The sequence below is a fragment of the Oryzias latipes genome, chromosome 16, assembly GCF_053564925.1.
Source record: "Oryzias latipes strain Hd-rR chromosome 16, Olatipes_Hd-rR_3.1".
Lineage (NCBI taxonomy): Eukaryota > Metazoa > Chordata > Actinopteri > Beloniformes > Adrianichthyidae > Oryzias > Oryzias latipes.
In genome coordinates, this window is record NC_136252.1 from 14,236,605 (window position 1) to 14,253,246 (window position 16,642).

General features: G+C 42.8%; 2 long non-coding RNA genes across 2 annotated transcripts; both read left to right on the forward strand.

The window, feature by feature from the left end:
• The first annotated feature begins 1,271 nt into the window (after positions 1-1,271).
• LOC144984535 (uncharacterized) lies at positions 1,272-3,970 on the forward strand. Its single transcript, XR_013648296.1, has 2 exons — positions 1,272-2,308; positions 2,386-3,970. It is a non-coding gene; the product is annotated as an uncharacterized LOC144984535 (long non-coding RNA).
• Positions 3,971-6,793: 2,823 nt separating this feature from the next.
• LOC144984534 (uncharacterized) lies at positions 6,794-7,546 on the forward strand. Its single transcript, XR_013648295.1, has 2 exons — positions 6,794-7,206; positions 7,284-7,546. It is a non-coding gene; the product is annotated as an uncharacterized LOC144984534 (long non-coding RNA).
• Positions 7,547-16,642: the final 9,096 nt, after the last annotated feature.

Genomic DNA, 16,642 nt, shown 5'->3' on the forward strand with positions numbered 1-16,642 from the left:
TGACATGTTCTTATTTATGCTGATAATTGATTCATAAGGAAGTTTTAGGGATAAAATTGGTTTCACACATCTGATCTTAAAATGTCTTCATAAAACTGTGAGCGTAACGTTGTACAGTGTTTGTTAGTGGAGCCAGTTTGTGGTACAAGCACCAAATTTGGCATGGATGGTCCCAGAGAAGCCCAAGACAAATACAAGATTTTAAAATACATATAATATACATATGATAGTATTCTGTGAGTACCCCTCAAGTTAAAAAACTGCATTTTGTGCTCGATCGGCTTATATTTTTTGGATTAGGGTAAAGAGACATTGAATATTTTTGTAACACCGGAGTGTATTGTCCGCCATCTTTACAAGTACGCACCACTTTGGATTTTCCTTGTGCTCTTTTTTGAAAGAGGGGATCCTGAGGTACATTGATGCCAAATTTAGTGCTTATCCTCAGTTCTGAAATATCAAATATCAATATAACTGGTTTAGCTAGATTGCAGTTTCGCTTTCGCAGTCACGCTGTTTGGTGAACTTTTTTCAGTGCACTTGTGCATGCTTTTTGTCTTTTTTTTTCTTTCCAACAGTTCAATGCGTCCTGCGTCCTTGTTCAGTTTGCCAAATTTACACAATCTTCAACCCCAATCAGCTTTTTTTTCTCTATTCTATAATGCAGGAGCATTTTTTTCACCAAGGTTTGGACTTTGAGAATTTGAACAAGAGAGAAAAGTGTGAATATGTGAAAAAAAGTGGATAAAGTGTGTAGGGAGAAATTTTACAGCCTTATGACATCCATAATCTTACTTCGCTGGTTTTACCAATGGCGGATTATTTTCAAAGCACAGCTCCTGCAACAAATGAGGGGACACTAATGCAATAAAAAGGCTTAAAGAAAAGAGAAATGGCAAGAAATGAAATGTCTTTATTTGGATTTAGATGAATATTTGAATGGATTTTTCTCTAATTTTTGAATTGGAGACAATAGTATGTTTTAAAAACATACTGAATACAAAATACAACTATAAGGACAAGAAGATAAGTGAGCAGTTTCTACACCTTTTGCACAAACACACAGCATTTATTTTAGGAAGTGCAGAGCAGGAAGAGCACTTTCGCCTTGTTCCCAAGAATTGAAACAAAGAATCTCCAATTTTGCACTGCCAGCCATTTGTTCCAATAATAATCCACTATTATGTTAAAGTAACTACTGTCAAATGGGTTTTCTTTTTTGTTTTATCATTTTTTTTACTTTGAATTTCCTTATGATTTCTAGCGACCATCCCGGCTTCAACAGGATACAAGATAATAACAGGAAGAACAGCGCATAAAGCAGAGGGCACTTTTGACACACAAAGACGGAGCACACAGCTACAAATAAGACGTGAGTGACTATAAGTGGTTTAAAGCGAAGGATGTGCTGTGCGGTTGCCATTTACAAATAATGGACCTGTCATGATGTGGGAAGATGGCAGTATGGAAAATGGGGGAGCCGCTGATTATTTGGATGTCTGTTTATGCAAAGGTCAGCTTTATTATGTTCAGATGGAACGAGTGCAGAGTCTTAAACAACCCTGTCAACCAGAGAGAGCAAGTGTCTGTGAGGGTGCGAAGAAAACACAGGTGACTTTAGTGAAGAAGGAGCAGAAACGACTCTATTGGGAAGTTGACCCTTTTCTAAAGAAAATGTACTGTTAGAATAAAGTACATGTTTTCCTGTGAAGAAAAAAAAAAGCAATGAATGCTGGTGACCACAGCAAAGTCATGCTCTAGCATGTTTTCCACTATGTGAGCATCCAGCAGTAAATGGTTAATTTCATGGGTTAAATGCTAATGTCACACATTTTGGTTCAAATCTGGGTTTCTTCTGAGATGACATCTTCCATTTTTACTTCATTTCACACCAAGGTTGGAAACTAAAACAGGAAAAATATACAGCATAAATTCCAAAACCACACATTTCCTTTGGAAGCATATGTATCTAGTATTTCGTAATAAAAGCTTATAATGGAAAAATGCTTTTTCATTTGTCAAATGATTTCCTCCCTCCATCTTCTAACCTGCTTAACCCTACAGGGGTTACAGGGGTCTTGCTGTCACGGGCATCCCACTCTGAAACTGTTCGTAACTCCTACTGGAAAGCTAATCCCAACAAGAATTGTGCGCAGATTGTCATGGTGCCTCTGTCAGCTATCTTCCCCCTCCCCTCTCTGCTTGGCCACTGATTCGTCCCAGCTGCGTTCACTCATCTCATCAACCTGCCAGACCTACTTAAGGAGCGCCAGGACCAGAATTCAACGCTAGTTCGTTGCCCCTGATGGTGCTTGTCTGGTCTCTTTCAAGTTTTCCTGTTACGTATCTTTACCCTCGTCTAAACTCTAGTCTTTCTATGTCCAGGACCTACATATCCCACGAGTGGACGCCAGCTTCAGCTTCAGCCCAAGCGGAGTTATCCCCGGAGTTACCTACCTCCTCTCAACGCTCCATACATCAGGCCTCAGCTCTGGCCTCAGCCGAACCTCCAGCCACGCCACGGGCCACAGTCGAACCTCCAGCCACGTCAAGATCCACCCTCTCATCTGGAGTTGCCGTTCCTGCCATTCCCCGCCACAATAGGACAAATTCATCCGCTGGAAAAATTAAATCTATTATTTACCTTCACTCACCTCCTGTCTTCCTTCTGGGTTTCAGCGTCTGGGTCTGTCTAGCTTTGACAAGTCATGACAGAACGAACTAGCCCAAACCCCGACCCAGCTGGCCCGGAAGATTTACAAAATACTGTCTCCCAACAAGGTCTGTTCCTGGAACTCCTCTCCAGTGCGGTCACCCACGTCACTACAGTCCAAGAGGACACGATCTCTCGCATCAGAGGTATGAACCAAGCGCTTTCCGAGCTAACCGAGCGACATGCTAACCCTGCTATAGGAGCTTCTACTCCGTCTTCCGGCAACAATGCAGCTTCCGCTTCCGGTCCTGTCAACTCACCCGAAAACTTCCGGTTACAGCCTGAACCGTTCCTAGGCAACGTAGAAGCCTGTGGCGGCTTCTTACTTCAATGCCAACTCATATTCCAGCAGGCTCCCAGGCATTATCACTCTGATATCAGTAAAATCACCCTTATAATAAATTTTCTCCGGAAGAAAGCTCTTCGGTGGGCTCAAGCCTTTGTTTCTGCTAACCCTATTAGTCACCTTCGTTATGAACACTTCCTAAACGAATTCCGTTTGATTTTTGACCAACCCCGTAAACGGGAAGAAGCCACACGTAAATTACTTAACCTGAAACAACACAACCGGACTGTTAGTGAGCACGTCATTGACTTCCGCATTCTGGCGGTCGAAGCAGGCTGGCCAGATCTGGCTTTAAAGGGCATTTTTTATCAATCTTTGAATGAAGAAATTAAAGACCATCTCTGTACTCAGCCTGAAACTAACTCCTTTGAAGAGCTCGTTTCAGCAGCCCTCCGACTCACCGAGCGACGTCATGATCGCCAACAGACCCCAAAGAAAACCATCAGCGATCCGGCCCCTTCTACCATCACAGCCCAGTCGCCCCTCAGAATGGATTTTCTCGCAAGCTCCAAACGATCTGAGGGACCTATACAGATAGGTCATTCTAAACTATCTGCAGAAGAACGACAGAGGCGAAAAGAGGAGGGTTCATGTTTTTATTGTGGAGCCCATGGACATTTAGTTTCACAGTGCACTCTGCGTTTAAATTCCCAAAACCCCCCGCTGAGTGACAGGTCACGGGGGGGCAACCTCAGCACTCAGGAAAATCAAAGCTTCCTGTACATTCCTGTCAGAATATGCTGTAAAACCCAAACTCATGCTTTCAGGGCCCTTATAGATTCTGGAGCCGAACAGAGACTAATTGATCATGGTCTGGTGTCTAAACTTGGTCTTCCCACAGAACCTCTGGAAGCTCCTGTCGAGGCCTCGGGCTTAGGAGGGCAGCACCTCTCCAGAATTACGCATCGAACCAAACCTGTTCAACTTCTCACCTCTGGCAACCACAGGGAAGTTATGCAATTTTTCATTACCCAGTCCACTCATACGCCCATAGTACTAGGCTACTCCTGGTTAAAGTTGCATAACCCACAATTTAATTGGAGTTTAGGACACATAACAAACTGGAGCCCCTATTGTTCTGCTAATTGTCTCTCGTCCGCCTTACCTTCGGCTCATCATCACACCACTGACTCTCCCAGTAACATTAATCTGGATAAGATCCCCTCCTGTTACCATGACCTACGTGATGTTTTTTGCAAATCTAAGGCAAGCGCCCTTCCTCCCCATCGCCCCTACGATTGCGAAATCAATTTACTACCGGGTGCTACCTTACCAAAGGGCCGCATTTTCAACCTCTCTGGGCCTGAGAAACTTTCCATGGAAAGTTATATCCAGGAGGCGCTATCCCTGGGTCACATTCGTCCCTCATCATCCCCTGTTGGGGCAGGTTTCTTTTTTGTCGAAAAGAAAGATAAATCTCTCCGCCCCTGCATAGATTACCGGGAACTCAATCAAATTACAGTCAAGGACAAATATTCTCTGCCCTTAATCTCCTCTGTTTTCGACTCCGTCCAGGAAGCCCACGTCTTCACAAAACTGGATCTCCGTAATGCCTATCACCTTGTCCGTGTCAAAGAGGGGGATGAATGGAAGACTGCCTTCAATACCCCCCTGGGGCATTATGAATATCTAGTTATGCCCTTTGGGTTGACTAATGCCCCAGCAGTATTTCAGAGGTTAGTCAACAACGTTCTTAGAGATTTTCTAAATCGCTTTGTTTTTGTATATCTTGATGACATCCTCATTTACTCAAACAATCTTACCCAGCATGAACAACACGTCCGTCAAGTCCTCACCCGTCTCTTAGAGAACCAGCTGTATGTTAAGGCAGAGAAATGCGAATTCCATGTCAAGTCTGTTCAGTTCTTAGGTTACATCATTGAGGCAGGTCGTATAAAACCCGATCCCTCCAAGATCGAGGCTGTTTCCGCCTGGGAACCCCCTACCAATCGAAAGAAACTGCAACAATTTCTGGGCTTTGCTAATTTCTATAGACGTTTTATCCGCAACTACAGTAGCATTGCTGCCCCGCTCACTCGCCTCACTTCCACCCATCAAAACTTTCAATGGACCCAAGAAGCCCAACAGGCCTTTGACCATCTCAAGAAACTGTTTGTCACAGCCCCCATTCTCATTCAGCCAGATCCCTCACGCCAGTTTATCGTGGAGGTCGACGCCTCGGATTCCGGGGTCGGCGCTGTTCTTTCCCAGAAGGAACTCACGTCTGGAAAGGTCAAACCCTGTGCTTTCTTTTCAAAGAAATTGTCGGCTGCAGAACAAAATTACGACGTGGGGAATCGTGAACTGCTGGCAATAAAATTGGCCCTGGAGGAGTGGCGGCACTGGCTGGAGGGGGCTGAGCATCCCTTTATTGTCTGGACAGACCATAAAAACCTCGCTTACCTTAGAACCGCCAAGAGACTCAACTCTCGTCAAGCCCGGTGGTGTCTGTTTTTTGACAGGTTCCGCTTCACAATCACCTACCGTCCTGGAACCCGGAACATCAAACCAGACGCATTGTCCCGCAAGTACAGTACCACGGAAAACTCGATCACCACCACCATAGTCCCCTCCACGTGCATAATCGGCGCACTCACCTGGGATATCGAAAATCGGGTGCTCCAAGCTCAAGGTGAGGAACCCAATCATGCCCCCTGTCCTAACGGAACCCTTTATGTACCCACCTCCCTCAGGGCAGATGTCATCTCCTGGGGGCATACCTCACGGCTGTCCTGCCATGGCGACGTCCAGCGCACTCTCCATCTCCTCCGTAGAAGGTTCTTTTGGCCTTCAATGGATAAGGACGTCCGTGAATATGTGGCAGCGTGTACCACATGTGCCCGCTCCAAGTCCTCTAACTCTGCCCCAGCCGGATTGTTACAACCATTACTCACCCCCAGTCGTCCTTGGTCGCACATCGCCTTGGATTTTGTCACCGGGTTGCCTCCATCTCAGGGTAACACTGTCATACTCACCATCATTGACCGTTTCTCTAAGATGGTTCATTTCATTCCTCTAGCCCAGTTACCCTCCGCCACAGAAACCACCCAGGTCCTGGTTGACCGGGTATTCCGTCACCATGGCATACCCTTGGACATTGTCTCGGACCGTGGTCCCCAGTTTGTCTCTCAAGTCTGGAAAACCTTTTGCTCCGCCCTGGGGGCCACGGTCAGCCTCACCTCCGGCTATCATCCCCAGTCCAACGGTCAAGCAGAGAGGGCCAACCAGGAACTGGAGGCAGCCTTGCGCTGTCTGGCGGCACAAAACAACGAGGACTGGTCCCAGTACTTAGTATGGATTGAGTATGCCCACAATACTCACGCATCTTCCGCTACTGGGGTGTCACCATTCGAAGCCGCGCTCGGGTACTCACCACCTTTGTTTCCGTCCCAGGAACTCGATTTGGCGGTGCCCTCTGTCCAGCAACATCTCCAGCGTTGCCAACAGGTCTGGCGCCAAACCACAGAGGCTCTCCTCCGCACCAAGGAGAGCAACTGTCGCATCGCCAATCGCCACAGGGTGGTGGGACCCGTTTACCAGCCCGGCCAACAGGTATGGCTCTCTGCCCGCAACATCCCGATTCAGGCCTCCTCCCGGAAACTGGCTCCTCGCTTTATCGGACCGTACACTATTGAGAAGATCATCAATCCGACCTGTGTCCGTCTACGCCTTCCACGAGCCCTCAAGGTACACCCTTCCTTCCACGTTTCACAAATCAAGCCCGTCCGGGACAGCCCTTTGTGCCCGCCGTCCGCTTCCCCGCCGCCCGCCCGTATCATCGACGGCGCTCCTGCCTTTACGGTCAGCCGTATCCTGGACATTCGGCGTCGGGGTCGTGGGCACCAGTTCCTGGTTGATTGGGAGGGCTATGGTCCGGAGGAGCGATCCTGGATCTCCCGCTCTCTCATCCTGGACCCGTCCCTCATCGAGGATTTCTTCCGGGCCCATCCTGATCGCCGTCCTGGACCGCCTGGAGGCGGTCGTTGAGGGGGGGTACTGTCATGGTGCCTCTGTCAGCTATCTTCCCCCTCCCCTCTCTGCTTGGCCACTGATTCGTCCCAGCTGCGTTCACTCATCTCATCAACCTGCCAGACCTACTTAAGGAGCGCCAGGACCAGAATTCAACGCTAGTTCGTTGCCCCTGATGGTGCTTGTCTGGTCTCTTTCAAGTTTTCCTGTTACGTATCTTTACCCTCGTCTAAACTCTAGTCTTTCTATGTCCAGGACCTACATATCCCACGAGTGGACGCCAGCTTCAGCTTCAGCCCAAGCGGAGTTATCCCCGGAGTTACCTACCTCCTCTCAACGCTCCATACATCAGGCCTCAGCTCTGGCCTCAGCCGAACCTCCAGCCACGCCACGGGCCACAGTCGAACCTCCAGCCACGTCAAGATCCACCCTCTCATCTGGAGTTGCCGTTCCTGCCATTCCCCGCCACAACAGGACAAATTCATCCGCTGGAAAAATTAAATCTATTATTTACCTTCACTCACCTCCTGTCTTCCTTCTGGGTTTCAGCGTCTGGGTCTGTCTAGCTTTGACAAGTCATGACACAGATGTTTTAGAACGCCATGTCGTTTTCCGGTAGGGCCAACAACGCACTGATGTCATGTCATCGCCCCGCCTCCCCCCTGGAACTGCACGGTGGATGTGAAAACAAAAATGCATTATCGCTTTAATATCATCACAGAATGAGCAGAGTTGAAGTAGAAAATGAAAAAGCATTTTGGAGGATTGATTTTTTTAATTTTATTTTTGAGTCAGTTGATTCAGTTACAATGTGACAATTAAAAAGTATTTCTGTTAATCCATTTTAATTTTCAATTTAGATTTTTCTAATTAAATTTCGGTACACATACTTGCAAACTTCATGAAAAAGGAAATTTCAAAAATAAATATCTTTATCATTTTAATTAAGTGACAGAATGAGCGGTGCTGAAGAAGAAAAAGCTGTTTGGCGGATTGATTTTTCATTTTATTTTTGAGCCAATAAATGCAGCGTTATTGTGAAAATGAAAAAGCATTTCTGTAATAGACTTGTATTTTTTAAATATGAGACACATACGCTTCCGTACATTTCTATGATTTACAGACGCAGGAATGTTTTTCCTGAAGCAGCAGATAAGGTAATGGTGAGGTGCAGCAAAAGCTAATGCATCCTGCTAAATTCTAAGGTTGTGTCCAAATTCCTTCACTACTCACTACATAGAGCACTATTATGCGTGTTCGCCATTTTGTCCTTGTTTTCCAGCAGTAAAAGCATAATTGCACTGACTTAAAACTAATTAGAATACCACCGGACCTAATCTAGTAAAAACGACATAACAATAAAATGCAGAGCAATGCAGCATATTTTAGGAATTATTAAGGTCAAACAAAAATTTCTGTCAATGTCTGACTTTGTTCCTATATCAATCAGACCTTTTTCGATAATATGGTGTTCTTTGTGACTTTGTTTCTGTTTTCATTGGTTTTGTGCGTTTAAAAAATGGTTTATTTAAAGATTTCCTACATAGTGCCAAATGTTTTGCACTGTTGTGTGTTCATTTGGATTATGTATGAAGTTGGTGCTGAACTAAAGCTGCTAAGAAGAGCTCTTTGGGCATAAGCTTGGAATGTTGGTGTGGATCTAAGCAGTCACTCACATGGAAAGCACTTCACCAAAAACTCCGAAAATGTATTGCCATATTAAAAAATAAAGTCGGAATTTGATCAAGGCTTTACTACGACGGAGTTTTGGGCCACCAAAAAAACAACAAAAAAAAGTAAAATAACGAGATTTAAAATCGACATTAAAGTGTGTCTTCTGTCTGAGGAGGAGCACTTTTTGGTATTTTCAACGTTCTAGTGTCAATATAACAGGCTATTTTCATCTTTGTTGTTTTATGTTGAAACCGGATGTTTCATCTGGAGGAGGAAGCGTATGTAACTGCTTACACATTGGTCTTCTGTGCACGACAGGTTCATGACGTAATGTGACTTCTGGGTGTGTGAATGAAAAGGAAAAATAAAGCAGCGGTCCTCTACACCAAAGAGTGTCTCTGAGCTCCTCATTATACATATGAAACTCCACTTTGCCGACACAGAACCCCGAAATGCCGGCTACACTGACAATAATCGGATTTTGGTGGTTCAAAGGTTCAGAATTTTTGTCTTTGAAACCTAATCGGAAATAAAGCTTCACAAAATGCTCCATATCTTCAAGCTAGGCTCAGATAAACAGACAACTTTGGTGTTTTTTTCCTTGTTCATCTATGACTTTTTTTCTCGTAAATTTACGAGATTTAAGTCGTAAATCTACGAGATTTTTTCTCGGAAATTTGCGAGTGTTTAACTCGGAAATTTACGAGAAAAAATCTTGTAGATTCACAAGGTTTTTTCTTTATTTATTTTTTTCGTAAGATCTCGTAGTTTAACAGTTATGACTTTCTTTCTCATAAATTTATGAGATTTAAGACGTTAATCTATGAGATTTTATCTCGTATCTCGTAGATTTACGATTTTTTTTTCTTGCTTTGTTTTTTTCTTAAGATCTCGTAGTTTAACAGTTATGACTTTTTTCTCGAGAAAATTTATGACTTAAAAAGTCGTAATTTAAAAAAGAAAAAAAAAATGTGTGAACTGGTCCCAAAACTCCGTCGTACTTTACTGAAGGTGAAAACAAAATAAATTTGTGTCATAAAAAAAACATTTTTCCGTTCCTGTCCCCCCCTTGATTTTCCCCTGACGGATGCCAGTGTGTTCTCTTCCATTACCCGTGTCATTTCCTCGCCTTCAACCGCGATCCTCGTTTGTGTCTTTAACAGAAAACCTCTCAAGAGAGGCGTGAGAGTGGAGGGTGGTCATGGAGGAGGAGTGCGGAAGCCTCAGAGAGGGAGGAAAAACTAGAATAAAATAAAATAAAAAACCATTAGGTACAAGAACCAACTGTTGTGTTTTATCACTTTATTTCATGTTGGTTTACATTCAAAGTGGGCTTTAAAACAAGACAGCTGGGAACTTATCTAAGCCATCTCTAAGTCAAAAAGCCCGTCTGAAACCTTGAAGTATGACAGTATGAAACCACCGCTGCCAGATGGACTAAAGCTCAGCCAGGCAGTTAGTCACACTTGAATTGAACACCAACTGCACACTCAGCTACAAATAAAGCTGTGAGAACCAGCTTGTGAGCTGCCAGCATCCAGACTGACAGCCATCCATCCATCCATAAGGCAGGCGAGGCTGGCAGACACACACACACACACCCACAGAGAGATCGAGCTGGTGCTGCTGATCTGCTGCTCTGCCATCCCTCCGGTGACTGCAGATAACAGCATGGAGCTGAACAAAGTAATCCACCATAGAAATCCTGTTTGAGAAACCCTGAGATAAATACTGAGAGAGGGGAAAAAGGGAAACGAGGCATCAATATGGATCGGGAGAGGCCATGAATGATTGGACAAAGTGGAAAAGCATTTCAAATACGACGGTTGGAGGGGATGCTGGTTAGGGAAGCAGGGGTGCACCGATTTATTTGAACGATTTTGATTCATATCATAATTTGTGGTTGACAACAGGAGTCGTTTTAGAACGATCCGATACGCTGACATAAAATGAATCCTTTGCAAAAAATTCAGTCAGTGTGACTCAGAGATAAATGCTTGTAAAATAAACATGATTAAAATATTGTTTTCCACATCAAAATACAAATGGAACATTATCAGAACATTCTAGCAGACGTTTTTGCTAAATTCAAAGTGTTTCCACACATTGGACAGGAACGATGGTTTGATCATTGTTTGCTGTCATCGCCTGTGTGATGTCAGCTGTGACTTGATACTTTGGTACGTTAAAGTGACATCAACCTACTGTACCTCAATCCAAATGGCATTTTTTTCATGATCAATTATCATCAATTTATTTTATTTTGGAACGATTTTATTCTAGTATAGGTTTTCAACGACCTGCCTCAGACAGACCAATCTGGTTGGATCGTTGGAACATAAATCGATTTACCGATCAATCATCACACCCCTAGGAAAAAAAAGAGACAAGAAGTTGAACAGATTGTGGGAAAGAATGAAGAACAATGAATGAGCAATTGATGAAAAATTGGTAAAGGCTGCCAAAAATGTAAGATCTCAGATGTGGATCAGCTTTTTTCTATTGTCTGTTTGTGGGTCTCATCTTCTGCTTTCTAGCTCAGCCACACTGTACTTCTTCTCCCTCCCTACTCTGTTTTTTTTTCTTCTTTTCTCTCACTCCTCAGCTCCTTCTCTCGCTTCCTGGCTCCGTCTCCAGACAGTTTTTTTTAATGTAGCTCAGGCTGTCTGGAAGCTCTTCATTTGCTCTGCCTCCCTCGTCTTCACCTCTCCCTCCACAGGACCGTGATTTTTCTCCAGCCTGGGGGACGACATGCTGGATAGCTTGACTGGCCAGAGACCGCTGTTCTGGATATGATTTATATTGCATATGGAGCAACGGAGGATCTGAACAATTGGAAGGCCTGGCTGCATTTTCCTGGACACGGCACAGGAGATTTCCACCCCCTATGAGATGCACAACATGGAAGTCGAACAGATCTCTAGGGAGTCAGCTGCTACAAGTGTTTGCAAAATAAGAGCAGGGAAAGAGCTTTGGCGGTGCCTTCTCACTTTCATCCAAAAGAGAAAAAAAAAAGACCCATTGGAAAACTGCGGGTTCCAGAATTCACCACAGAGGTCCAAATTTTCCTTCCTGTCATCTCACTTTTCGTGGCTCTCTGTTTTGCCAGGCACCCTCAAGTTCTGCATAGTCCTTTTACATTGGTGGAGCTCCAGATCTCTTTGAAACCACCTTCATCACAGGGAAAGAAGATAGAAATCCACATCACAGCAGCTCTTCATGTAGACTTTATATTAGGAAAAAAACAAAACAAAAAAACCCCATGCATTGCTGTCTTGCTCTTTGCTTGCTCCTCATCTCTTCCCTTCTAAAAAATATGAGAGTGGAAGAGAAAGAAGTGTGTGAGAGCGCTTCCCCTGCCTGCCGCAGTGCCGAGCGACTGGCTTGGAGAAGTGAGGGAGGCGAAACGCAGGCTGTTGCTAACTCTGTGGTGGCAGACTGGCAGGACGCGTTTGACAGTGTGCGAGTGACTGGTTCCAGTGCAGCTCGCCGCCCGTCAGCCGCTGTCAGTCAGCTCTCACTCGCTGTCACTCCCAGGCTTTTGTCACGCCGTACAGTTGCATATATTAGTGCTAGTAATTAGTGGGTGCATGGATGGAGTCCCCACAAACTGGAAGCACGCAGACGCATACTTATTCATGCAGAAAAGTGTCCAAACACTGTTTTTGTTTTTCGCACACACAAATGTCCTTTGAGGTTGCATCAAAAATAACAAAACATGTTGGAAAATGGAACATTCTAATGAGTTACTCTCCAAAATTTCATAGGAGCTCACTGTTGAACTGTTTCACTATACAGATAATCCACTAACTCAATTTAACCCTTATGCTATCTTAGATCTTAGATAGCATAAGGGTGGGGCCCTTACATTGACGGGTTATTCCTACCATGACAAAGGTGGATAAAGGTGGAAAGATTTCATGTAATCCATGGACACCAGTGAAGATCACAAATCACTGAAGAAAAAAGGTTCAGCACACTGTCTAGTGGGTCTAGATGACCCAACTCCCAATGTTAAAGTGCCTAGGATAGCACAAGGGTTACAGTAACGTTTATTTTGCACTAACGGGAGAATCAGATCGTAAGCTGCACCGTCACTGAATGGTCTATTTACAAACTTACGGTATATCAGACTATTACGCTACGTTCACACTGCAACAAGCATTTAGCCACTTCCGATGAAAAGCCTATGTAGACACGCATAAAACTTTCCATTGAATTGTGTTTGTTCATGATCCTTTTGATTTTATGTTTTACCCTACATTTATCCGCACAAAACCCATCGAGACGACTGTTGTTATGATTTTGGGCTATACGAATAAAATTGAGTTGAATTGAATGAAAAGCGTTTCGGGCTTCCGCATTCAAAATTCTTGCGTTCCCACGTAGCGATGCAAGTTTCTGCCGCCATCTGTGTACAAAATGTGTGCTCATTACTAGGTCAAACTTTGACCTATCGGGACCTGTATTTGGTAGTTCACAGAAGTGCCAATCATTTGAAAATGTATTATAGAGGAGAAATTAATCATTGCGGGTTTTTTCCCAGGCGGAATTACATGACGGCAAGTCTTTCATTGTGAAAGAAAAAGCCTGGAATAAGATTTGCACACTCTTGACATTTTGCACTTTGCTTCTTCCAACTGTAAGTGGCAGACAGTAGAAAAAGAAAAAGAAGAAGAAGAATTCCCTCCTTGCTTGTCTGGTTTAAACACTATGCAGGCAAAATGGATCATACGCTCAGCGAGTGATTCTGTAGCGTCAGGCGCAGTAAGAGAGACAAAAGAGTCAGAGAAAAGGTCAATCAGTCAGTCAGACTTTATTTACTGCCTTCACAGCGAACTCAAACATTGTTTAACACGCTACACGTTAGCCACATTAGAAGTGTTAGCCACATGAGTCGAGTTAGCGCATTTACAATATCTGTAACTCCCAACCTCGTTTGCTAGACAAAGAAAAACCAGACTGATACAGCCGAAAAAGACGATACTGGGTTTAGTCTAACTCCAACTGAGGAGGTTTAGGACTACCAAAAAAAAGAGTACATTTACGACTTTAAAGTCGTAATTAAAAAAAAACAAAAAAACAAAACAATTTTGTTTGGAAAACTCTGTCGAAAACTCACAACCTTGCTAGTAGATAAAAACAAAACAAAAAACCAAACAAACACAGGTCAATACCACTAAATGTTAAACGCGTTACCGTGTTCACAATAGCTGTAACTCCCAACCTTGTTTCCAAGACGTAAAGAACCAGACTGAGGGCGCCAAAAAAAAACCATTGTTGGTCAAATGAGTTGTATTGCTACAGATGCTATGCTAGCCCGTAAGCATTGTCCAAGATACGTACATAAAGAGCGACGCCATATTGGAAAGGTCTGTGAACAATGATTGTGTCCGAATTCCTTCCCCACTCACTATTTAGTGCCCTAAAAAGTGAGTTCGCCATTTTGTAGTGCTGCCCGAATCTACACCTCCAATATCCAGAGTCCTGCACATATCCCAGAATTCTCTGTAAAAAAAACAGTGTACATCAATGCTCACTAAATCGGAGTATATAGACCACAATGCATTGCGTCGTAACAATTTTTGCCAAAAAATGTTTTTAATTGTATTTTTTAATAAACAGTTAACGTTTTTATCTTCAGAAGACAGTGGACTCACAATTAATCGTTGCAAAATGCTCACATCAATTAGATTTTAATTTTGTGAAATCAATGACGTCATATCCACCGTTTAAAAAGAAAAAAAGTAGTGAGCATGGTGTCTGAATCTCTTTTAAAATTCAGGCCAATAGATATTCTTTTAGTAGTTATGGGTTAGGGCAGGAATTCCTTTTCCTTTTGTGCCTTTTAGTCTGGAAAATACAGTGTTTTTCAATGTAGAAGGCCCAAAATCCCTTTACCACAGTAAAACAATAAAACATTGGTGTGCAAAGGCACCGATGGGACTTTCTGTAAGAAAGTAACAAAAACCCCAAAGAAAAAGAAGATAAAACAAAAAGTGTAATAAAGGTGCAAGGAATAGCCTCTACAAAAAAAAAAAAACAGGGACATCCTCTTCATAAATAAAAGCAAATGTTCTAGTGTTGCTTCACTTGTAGCAAACAAACAGCTGAACTGAATGTCCAAATAATTAAACCAAAACTGTTTCTCTATGGTTCAAAAATATTCAAACATATCAGAATTTCCTGGTTAGGAGCGGTGCACAAACACACCATTGATAATATATAGGATATGCCTTAAAAATGATTTCTAGCAGTGAGATGTCATCAATCCAAATCTCCGGAAAAAGAAATGAATGCTGGGATGTTCTGAATTCTGACAAATGGTACCAATATGATCCTACAGAGGGTGTGTTTTGAGAGACTTCCAGACGTGTTTCTTCCTTTGTCAGTCTGTGTGAATGAGAAGCAGCTGTCTGTCCAGGGACAAGCACACATCTTCCCATTAGTCTCATTGAAAACAGTTGTTTTCTTTTCATTTTTCTCAGAGAAATCCTTTGATTATGAAAAACTGGGGATTTTATCAAACCGCCGCCACATGCTACTTCTGAAGTCATTCTCAATATGATCATTTAAGCCTCAACAAAATTCATTTATTAAATATAATTTGAAGGAATGAACATCAAAGTTTTTGTTTTTCTGTTAGCTATCGGCATGCCAGGCAGCTGTGTCATTAAACCTTCCTCCTGCTTTCCTTTTTTCACTAAATGGTTTCCTCTCCCGTCATTTTTTTTTTCCGGCACCAGTCTTGCAGTTTTCCACAAACGTTTTATTTATTTACTTAGATTTAAGACTTTTTTGACTGTTTTCCCATAAAAGTCCTAACATGTTCTTGAACGTTGTGTTCAAGCTGGATCACCTTTCAGTGCAAGCAGGTAACCCACTCTATACCTAACCTCTTTTTAAAGACAGAAATGCTGAAAATTTTCCTCTCCCTTTTTCAAATGGATGTACTCGGTTATTCTTTGGCATGTTTCTTTTTCTGTTGTGTCTGCATCCTTTTAAAAGCAAATATAACCAGAAACAAAGCACCAAACTGGATTGCAAAAGACAGGCTGGAGTTCCCAAAATGTCTTGAACCACTTGAAGGGGTGACTTTATCTCATTTCTGGAGTGGTGCTCTTGAAATTCTTTATTTTTAAGTTGTTGTTTTTTTTAAATATATTTAATGATTTTCAGTATTCCTAAAGGGGTCTTCAATCCATCAAAAAAATTCTTAGTTTTAGTTTCCAAAATCTATAAAAGTGGGACTATTTTGTGCGGTACTAACAACAAAAATAAAATTTTGAATTATTGTGACCAATTTGAAGCAACAATAAACATTTTAGACTTGTGTCAAGGAACATTTGCTCAAGAGCTAGTGAAAATCCCACAAAATGTAAACCCAAAGCAAGTTTGAGCAAAATATTCCCGTGTCCTTGTAACATTCCTCAAAAAGCAAATAAGTGGGATTTCACATCAGAACAGAAACTGTTGCTACTTTGCACCCTGTTTTCCAACTGCACTTCTCTAACTACCATGTTTTATATCAGCAAGACTCTAGTGTTAATGTTTTAGAAGACACGCTGAGAGAGCGAGTAAAACCTAACCAGTAAATGTTTGGTTGTCTCACATCATTAGGCACCTGCAGACTGTATCCACTGTCCATAAGAGTTTTTTTTTTTAAATTATACATTTACACCCGAAAAACAACCTTGAAGTCACTTTTTATAGAACATAAAAATCCAAATTGCATTCACACCAAGGTACCAATTTGCATTGATTTTTATCTTATTTTTTCGTTGGGTTCATGAACTGTACACATGAGGTGGACTGAGTGACCCCTCCCTCCTCAAGATCCAAACAGGAAGTAGCTGCTGGCTCCAAGAAGCCAAAATCCCAGAGACCTCTATAGAGACATAAACATCTTTGTCAGAATAACCACTCTTACTCTGCTACCT